The sequence below is a fragment of the Poecilia formosa genome, unplaced genomic scaffold (assembly GCF_000485575.1).
Source record: "Poecilia formosa unplaced genomic scaffold, Poecilia_formosa-5.1.2 Scaffold35, whole genome shotgun sequence".
NCBI lineage: Eukaryota > Metazoa > Chordata > Actinopteri > Cyprinodontiformes > Poeciliidae > Poecilia > Poecilia formosa.
This window is the reverse complement of record NW_006799974.1, coordinates 3237738-3247386: the sequence shown is the minus strand read 5'-3', so window position 1 is coordinate 3247386 and position 9649 is coordinate 3237738. Positions and strand designations below refer to the sequence as shown.

Here is a 9649-nt window from a genome sequence, read left to right as displayed (position 1 = left end):
TATGGACACTTGCTATTGGAGAGATCTTTTTCAATTATCAGAGATGCATCTTCAACAATGCCTTGGTTATAAGAAACCTGTTTGAAGGCCATCTGTTAAATACACTATCCTCCGTTACTTTGCACTGATAAGAAGCAAGACAGCTTTATATCTACAGAAAAATTTGAGATATTTCAACATAGCCCGACTATAGAATATGAATATAAAAAGGTATATTACTTGGGTGATTACTGATGTCTGGTGGGAATTACATATCAATGGTCCCTTCAGAAATACATTTATGCAATAAAAAGTTTATATTTATTTCTCTTTTTCGCTCAGTGCAGGGAGTGACTTTGGATCTCATTGATTTGAGGTTGTCGATGCACTAAGTGAACTCATGAATCATAAAATAAACAGAAAAAAGTTGCACTCTTATCTGGGGTTGACCCACAAAATGTCAGCCTTTTAGTGAAATGAAAGTCAGTTATAAATGTTTCATTTCATCTTGTAATGAGAAAAACACCAGCAGAGCATTTAATTTCCATTGGTATTCCCTTGACTCTTTCTGTTTACCTACAATATGCGATGAATTCCCTGTAGCTTAATTAGAGTTTGAAAAAATATGTCTCGCTGTTTGTGTCTCAGATTGGCTGTAGTGTGTTAAATATTTAATGAACATCTTAACAAAGCACTGTTTATTTTAATCACTGTCAATGCCCTTTTGATTTCTCAGAATCCAAAACAAATCTGGTGAAATTAAGAAAACGCAAAGACCAAACACTGGAGGGAAGAAATTGCCTTGCTTCAGGAATATTGAAAACTCTAGGATGGCACACAAAAGAAACAGTTACGCAACAAATGAAAATAGAAAAAGGTAAAACAAAATGTATAAAGATCTACAAACGACAAAGAGTCTAGGAGACTCAATCTAAGACACACTGAACCAACATTTATGGTTCCTGCATGGAAAGAAGGAAGAAAAAAAAAAGAGAGCTAATGACAAGACCAGTGTGCAAAGATAAGGACTCGGAGTATCTTATCTCATTATCCCAACATTGACATCACATGTGGAATGAGTCTGGGATGAGGCTTCAGCATAGAGACTTAGCAATAAAGCCTGTCATGGCAGATAATTAGAATGTAAAACAGTATGCGCCAAGGCAACCCAGAGCCTGCAGTGTTATGCTTCCTGGGCCATGCAAAGGAAAGAAAGGTCTTCATTCAAACATCACACTGCTCCTCTAGGCCCCAGCTTCAAGCTGTCATGTAGAAATTATTTAGTGTATTTGCATAAGTAAGAACGTTATAAATAATTAAGATGCTTTAGACCCTGGCGCAAAGTGAAGTAAGGACTATTTTGTCAGCGATACGCACTCAATGTAGGTCTTTTGCACTGATTTTAGAAAAAAAAAGTGTTTCATCAAAGTCTAGATGAAATTAAAAAGACATTTTGAAACTAAATGTAATTTAATTTTGATCAAACGTCTTGATATTGATGCCTCATGTAGACTGGTGCGAAATACCTTTCTTTTAGGTTTGTGCTGCAAAGGCTTGAATATCTTGGTGCCAGCGTTAATTATCAGAGCGGCGTCTGAAAATGAGCCGCACAGTATAAATTGTGAGGGTATATTTGGACTGCCCCCGTAGAGCCAAATCTGTCCTCTCCATATTGAACTGGAGTCACAGAGCAGGAGTGTATAAATCCCTTGGGCGGTAAATGTGTCACCTTTCAGAGGGTCACTAACTTCATTAAGGCAAAAATGGATGCTGCTTTCTCATTCTCCAAGCTAGCACAATAGGGCCGAGCCAAGTCTCTGCCATGAGCCTCAGTCAATCTTTGTCCAAATGTTTTTTTGTTTCTTTTTTTTTTCCTGCTGCTGTAGCAATTTTGGGTCACTAATGGTTTTTATCAGGGTGCTATAGGTAACATAAGCATCAAAATCCTACATTTAGATAAGTTGACAAATTTTTTATTTATTTTTTATTTTTTTTTACATCTTGAATCTTCTTTATTCTATCAACCTGATTTATAAAATCAATGTGGCAGTACTAAAGACATTGTTGTCTGCACAGAATAGGGACAGTGATCTATAGCCCTCAGATGATGCACCAAGCATCAATCTCCGTTGATAGGGAACAATTTTATGATTAATAATAAATAATTCCTCCGAGTCTGAACAAATTCACTGATGGCTCCAGCTTGCATTACATAAATCTTACAATAGCTATATGTGATGGCATTTAAATATTCCACGCTTATGAACATGTTAATCATTCAAACTCATCTCAAGAAATATCTATAATAAAAAAAATAAAATCTCCTGCAGGTTGGGGTTTACAAAGACACTTAATTTTGGTTCCAATCAAGAAATGAGGTATAAAATCAAAACACTGCTTCTGATCCATATTAAACATGTTTTATTCAATGTTTGTCATTGCACGTTCTTAATCGGCATCATCATTTTATAGTTTTAGCTTTAGAAAACTTTAAATAAATATATATCATTAAATTATTTATTTGTAATTTGAATATTTAAGCTAAAATGAACAAAGTGGATGTTTCTGTTACCAAATATTTGTGATCTCCCTAAATTGCAAGAAAACTGAAATGTTAGTAAAGAATTTATTACACAAGATTAACATCAATGTTTCTCAAAAAAATTAAACAACCAGTGTAAAACATTGAATACAATACTTCTCGAAAACATTTATTTTTCTTTAATATACATATATGTCCAAGGAACATGGACTCTGCTACATTATAGAACTTAAAACACTCTTTGGCCTTCTTTGCACAGCTTGAACTAATAACAGTTTTATGTCAACAGACTGGTTTTGTATAACATATTTCTTAAGCTGCCTCTCTGAAAGACACGAGCCTGTACTATTTTCAATTCCGGTGGGATAGTTCAGACAGGCTGCAGCGGGTTTGGGAGGGTACAAGGAAGACTTGAGTGATGTCGCTGACAGCTCTCGCTGCTTTTGTCAGCCAGAGGTGCGCCACAGCCCCTTTGTGATGCCGCTGCCTTTTGTATTCTGGGAAAACAACTGTACCCCACGGAGCTTACGGAAGAAATCATACATCAGTGATGCAACAGATCTCCTTGTGGTGTGAACATTCTTCCCTGTGTTCCCTTCAAGGAAATTTGAATGGCAGACAAGTGGGGATAATAGCAAACAATGGGATGTCATAGACAACGCGACTGAGATCAGGCCTACTTTGCTCATTTGTGAAGATTCAGCTTTACTTAGTATTGGTGATGTGGCTAAAATAGTTTCCCACACTGTCTGATGTTCACTGAACATCCAATCAAAGTCTTACTCAGACTTCACTGAATCTCACTGTAAAAATCAATTCATGATCTGATTCAAAGCAGTCTGTCCCAGTGGGGAATCTATGAAAAATGCCTTTGTAAAGTAGTTGAAGACCTTATGTGACCTATGACATTATGTTTTCTCCTTGATCTTTTGATAATTTACAAAGTGAATACCTTTGATAGCCCAGAGCCATTTTGTTATGCAACATGAATACATTGTTTAACCTGCCACAGCTCAAGCAAACCTGTTTTAACACCTTAACGGTGTTTGGCCACGACTTTCGTTTGGGCAGCCAAACACAACTTGCAAAAACACTGAACATTTCTTGGTAAAGGGGACAGATGAAGGATTCCTAGGTGGTATGCAAAATATGCTAGAAAGACATCCCCTAGTGTAAATATTGTTTAAATTACTGTTGAAACCCTGACTGATCTGAAGGAGGGGTGCATTCTGCCTTAGAACAACCTGTAATCCGGAAACAAAGTGAAATAAATCAAATGTTCAGGTGCCTGCTTCAACGTACTTATAGAAAGATATGGTCTATGATATAAAAATACATTTTCTCCAGCATTGTAATGTAAAACACGACCCTGTTAGAAATGTGTCAGGAAATTGCGCTGTGACCGAAATTGGTTGATTTTCAGCTTCATCTACCCTGACCACCAATCAACTGGTTTCAAACTCAGAAGCACAAACTTTTTTTTTTTTTTTTTATCTCACTGAACTGCTGAACGCACCATACCCAGGCTGCAGTATAAGAGGAGAGTTTAAAATGAAGTTACGGAACCACTGAGATTACTATTTTAAGGGGAAACAGCATTTTATTTTACACATTGAGACGGGAAGTTTATTCAGGCACTGAGAGAATAACAGAGAGCGAGGTATCAGAAGATAAATGAACACAGCTACGTTGCTCTGTTTTATGTTTCCAAGCTTTTCAACTATCCTCTTTTACAGAACATGCTATATATGAAAATGAGAACCTTTGAAGTGGTAGTTATGCATATTTCCTTGAGAAATATCTGTATTTCTGAAGGCGATCAAAAACAGAGTGCTGTTTCAGTTAAGCTATCCTTGCTAACAGTGATAATTGCTAAAATGTTTAAGATTGATAAACATTTGGCCTTTGTTTTAAAATGGTAAACACTTATTTTAAAGCACCCACTCTGACAAACAACGATGGGACATTGTCACTCCTCCAAATAAAAACAATAACTAACCCCTTGTCAAGTGGGAAAAAAACCCTAATTTAGGAAAATTTAGGCTTTACAAAAATCTGAGATGTGAAATCGGCCATAAACTTCTGATTGATGCAGCTCTAGACTACATGTAGGTTTAACATACTCCTTTAGTTTCTAAGAGCTGAACTCTTACATTTTTGCTGTAATACAATTCACAAACACATGATCCTCAATGCTTAAACTCTATGTCTATACACACACACACACACACGTGCACACAGAAAGTAGTCAGGACTCATCTGACTGGACCTTCTCAGCATAACAGTATGAGAGATGTAACATGACAGTTAATGATATTTAGTGACAGAGCTTGTTACATCTTGATGAGGTTCACATTAAGATCTGCACACATATCACGATTCAGCTCATTATTTCAGCATGCACAAACTCATTATTGCTAATTAAAAGGATAATTGCATGCATCTAGGACATTAGAGTCTTTGAAGAGCTATCAGGAAGGTGGACCAGGCCTGAACCTTTCATACATTGCTAACAATGCATTTACAAATAAAAACACCAGTAGGGTGTTCTGAGTAAATGTATGTCTGCACCGTTGCATGTGATCTTGTGTTTTTATTCCTTTGCATAGCATGCAGTTGAACTGAGCACTTTTGCTTTTAATACATTAACCTATCAAAAAATTTTGTTTTTCTTAAAAAAAAAGAAAAAATATATAGTTGTTATATAGCAACTGTTAAAGTTATACCATCCATTATATATATGCACTGTAAGAATGTGAAGATTTTCTATCTTGCACAGTCATAGAAGATATTGTGTGCACAAAAATTCAAATCTTAATACATATTCTAGAGGTTATAAGTTTTTTTTTACAATGTCATTAAAATAAACCTTATATATATATATATATATATATATATGGAAAAAAAACTGCTCCATAAAATATGCTATCTTATCTTTGACTAATAATGGCTGAGCGATTAAGAAGTACTACATGCTAATATTTATCAGGAGGGGGGGAAAACAGTTATTACAATATCATAAGAGCTTGTGTGATTAAAACGTCAATAAAAAAAAGTAAATGCAAGAAGAACATATTGGATTCTCAAGTGAGGGTAAGTATGAAATCAAACAACACAAATATAGCTATGTGACAAGTTATTTCAAAGAAAGAAATTGGTTTCATAATTAAACTATTTGTCATTCCACCTGAAACTCACAATAAACATTCAACAAGCAAGAGAACATTTATTAATAAAAGTAGTGCCAATAAAAGCCTTCGGTTTCCACTAAAACGAGGGACACAGTTATCTGAAAAGTGTATCACTGTTTTATTTACGTAGAAGTACACACACAAAGGTGCCCAGTTATGAACATTTAACGTCTTTCTTGAATTTTGTTAGTTTTGTCTTTTTGAAAAAGAATGTAAGTAACTTAGGCAGGAGTCCTGGTGATGTGTTGAAGCTCCTGCAGAACAGAAATATTCTTTAGACTGAACAGAGACTGATCCACGACGGCTTGGACTTTGAATAACATACTTTGAAAGTTCTTCTTACGTGGGACTTTAATAATGATAAAAGTAACAGTTTGCAAGTTCTTTGTTAACAATCCTTGACATCTGTGAAAAAAGAAAAAGCCTGTAACCATGGTAATCACTTAGAATGTGCATTTTCTTTTTATGTCAGATTTAAATGTTATTTGCTTTCTTTTCTTTTTTTTTTACTTTTAACTGCTGAAGGTACAGTACAATCCCAAGTAAAGGCCGTCAGTGTCACTGTGATCAAGGACATCTAGAAGAAATAAAGGCTCTATTGGAACAACAGAGACATGGTATGTGTTTTGATGAGGTGAGGAATAACAGCAAGGTCAATAGTCATATTTCTCAGAAATTTACATTTTTACTCTTTATCATGTCAACTCATTGCCACATCTTTAAATGCAGCTAAGCAAGTTCATTCAAAGAGGAAACAATGAAAGGACTCCATCCATCCATCCATCCATCCATCCATTACATTATATAGCTAAATTCAGATTCTCCATGGAAATAATCATAAGGCGTCGGGAGCATTCCTAGTTTCTACAGATTTGCTATCTGAATATCCTTGATGGGAATCTTCCATTCCATTGCTTCTCTTTGCACACTGGAGTGCAGTGAGCTTGTTGTTTATGTAAAAAAAAATAAAAATAATAATGATAAAAAATCTCCTCTGACCTTTTATATCAATAAATCTGTTTTTGTTGTTGTTAATACAGTTGCATCCGCACTGGATATTTACTCTTTTTTTTTTTTTTGAGCATTTTCTTTAAGTATTGGACATGTTTGTGAATGGAAATCCCTCTAGATCAGCAGTTTCTGAAATATTCAGACCAGCCCATCTGGCACCAACAACCATGACACGTTCAATTCACTTAAATAACCACTCTTGTGCATCCTGATGCTTGAATTGAATTTCAGCAAGCTGTCCTCACTGTGTCTAGATGCCTAAATGCTTTGAATTTGTGGCTGATCTGCTATTCAATGTGTATTTTGATGCTGTGAGGTCTTTGTCTGCCCCAGGGTATCCTTCGAGTATGAAATGCCCACAAATACTTTAAAAAAAAATCCACCCTATGATCACTTCTAGTGGCTCCGTTTTATGCACAGGAGGAGCAGCTCCACCCTGAGTTTCTCCTGAATGATAGAGCATAGTGTCCAGGATCTTGTTCTTTTGTTCTCTAGACTATGAGCGCGGATCGGAAGACTGAGCAACTGGTAAATCGAGAGCTCGTCTTCACGACAACACACAGGAGGAGCAATGCAGCATCCATCCATCCCTAGCTCTATCCTACCATCACACATGAAAAAGACACTGTGATATCTACTTGAGGCAAAGACTGACCCCAGACTTCATCCGTTTGGCTATTATCATCAGGGAGACAAAACTTTAAGAATTGCAGCACAAAGAACAGATTAAATCAGATACTTTTGATATTGGAAAGAAGAAGATCTTTGCACTGAAACATAAATTTCAAAGCAACTCTATGGAGCACTGATGCAATGTGAGATATCAGAAATGGCAAACCCATCGCTCCCCGTTTTTTCCCTTCTTAAACCAATTGGGGCCCTGGTTATTGATTGGCCTTTTTTTTTAGAGGAGACAATGCGAGTCAGATAAAAAGGAAGTGAGGTTGTCCATATATACTCTAGACTAATTACGTCTGATGCATTTACTAAGACGCCTCTGACAACAGCGAGTCTCCGAGCCACATACGTATTTATCAGCGCTCGTGGGACCTATACAGTTCCTCGCCTGTAATCCATCTAGCCTTGTCTTCCCGCGACCCCTTTTGCTTTCCCAGTGTTTGACCCATTGTAACGGAAAGTAATTGCAGGCAGAAAACAACATCTAATGATTGCTCTATCTGGAAGTCTGAAAGAGCATAAAAAGTCACAGACAGGTACTTTCAACAAAGGGAGGAGGCCTTTTTGTTCCCGACACACAATTTCAGACTACAAAGAATATTATTGACTTGGTAAAGATTAGAACACCAAAACAAATAACAAAGCACAGAGGGAGGACAAAGTGCACAAAGAGAGAAAGGATCTCTTGAACAAGCAAGTGCCAAACACTTGCTTCTTTCTATTTGTTGCCATTGATTAAAAGTATGTAGCAGGTTGAAGCACCCATTCCTCCACTGAGGCTATACAACTCAGAGAGAATGTACAGATTTAATGTAATGCATATCCTTTATCTTTCACTCACCCTTGTTGTCAAGCAAGGAAAAAGCACGTGAAAATTTTATTCCACCATCACACAGGATGCCTGCAGACAAAAAAAGCTCACTCTGACGTCTAAAACTGCCTTTTTATGCGGTTTTCATCAACAGAAGGCACAGTTTGGTAGCTAAAACACAAAAACAGTTTTCTTATACTTGATTTTCTTTCTTTTCTTCAACGTCTGCGTGCACGCCTGACATTGGTTGATTACATCTCTTTTATTATACCCAGGCTACCGTTGGGCCTCCCTACCTGAGGACAAGATGCCGGTGTCACCATCAACACAATCAGGCCTGGCCAAATACGCAGCATGGGCCAGATAGATGAGAGGTACAAACACCGTAACAATCTGCAATCAGCGCTCATCACCACAATGACACACAGAGGAGGAGGCACAGAGTTTCCATGGGGGGTAGAAACACAAGACACGCTCGCGAAGGTGCACACACACACATTTTTTTGTGATTGCTCACAGTTTAAAATCTCATACAAGGGTAGCCATTCATTCTCCTTCCTGTAAATTTGCACTTGCGCCGGCACTGGATGATCCTGAAGATATACAGTGCAGGTGTGCTGGTGCTGACAAGGAGGCAATACATAAATGTTTATTTATAAGACAAAAAAAAATTGAATCGGTCTTAAGATTCATTGCACATCTAAGAATGGCTGAACATTTCCATATTGTGTAGATAATGTGAGCTGCGGGAGATGAAAATAAAGAGCAAAGGAATGAAAGGGAAGTGAAAATGTTTTGGAGGGATTAAGAAAGAAAGGAAAATAATAGGTTGATTAAGTAAGAGCTGACAAAGCAGTCTTGATATTTGCGAGAAGATTGGATTATTCCAGCTGGAATACTATCAAAACAATCTTGATTATTTTGGAGACGACTCTGATCTAAAAATGTAAATGTCATTTATAACACTATAAGCTTTCAAATTAAAAGCCGATTTGAAGCATGAGCAGAATTCCTCAAAGAATTCAACCTGTTGTCTAATAGGCCCCCAACATGTCTTGAATTTTTTTCCTTATTCAACTTTCTCACAGCCATAGATTTTAGCATATTTTAATTTTAACTTTATGTGATGCAGCCAGAGAAAGCATATCATTAAAATGTAAGGAAAACGATATGTAGTTTGTTTTTTTTTACCAATTCCCAGATGTAATTGAAGGGAAAGACGACATAATGAAGCTGAATTAAAAAAAAAAAATGCATGCCACACTTCACACATTTACTGAAAAAGAAAAAGGAAACCGTCATGCATTACTTCGTGCAGGTCTATCATACGAGGTAGATACCTTTACATCATAGTTGCAACCAGATGCAATGGAGGAAATGTCAAGGGGTGGGAATATTTTTGCAAGGTTGTGTGTGTGTTCTAACAATACGGCTAAT

General features: G+C 36.7%; 1 protein-coding gene across 4 annotated transcripts in view; it reads right to left on the bottom strand.

Annotated features, from left to right (window-relative positions):
- pcdh11 (protocadherin 11) overlaps nucleotides 1-9649 on the bottom strand; it is a 170116-nt gene that overhangs the window by 4886 nt on the left and 155581 nt on the right. The gene's annotated exons all lie outside the window — the stretch shown is intronic.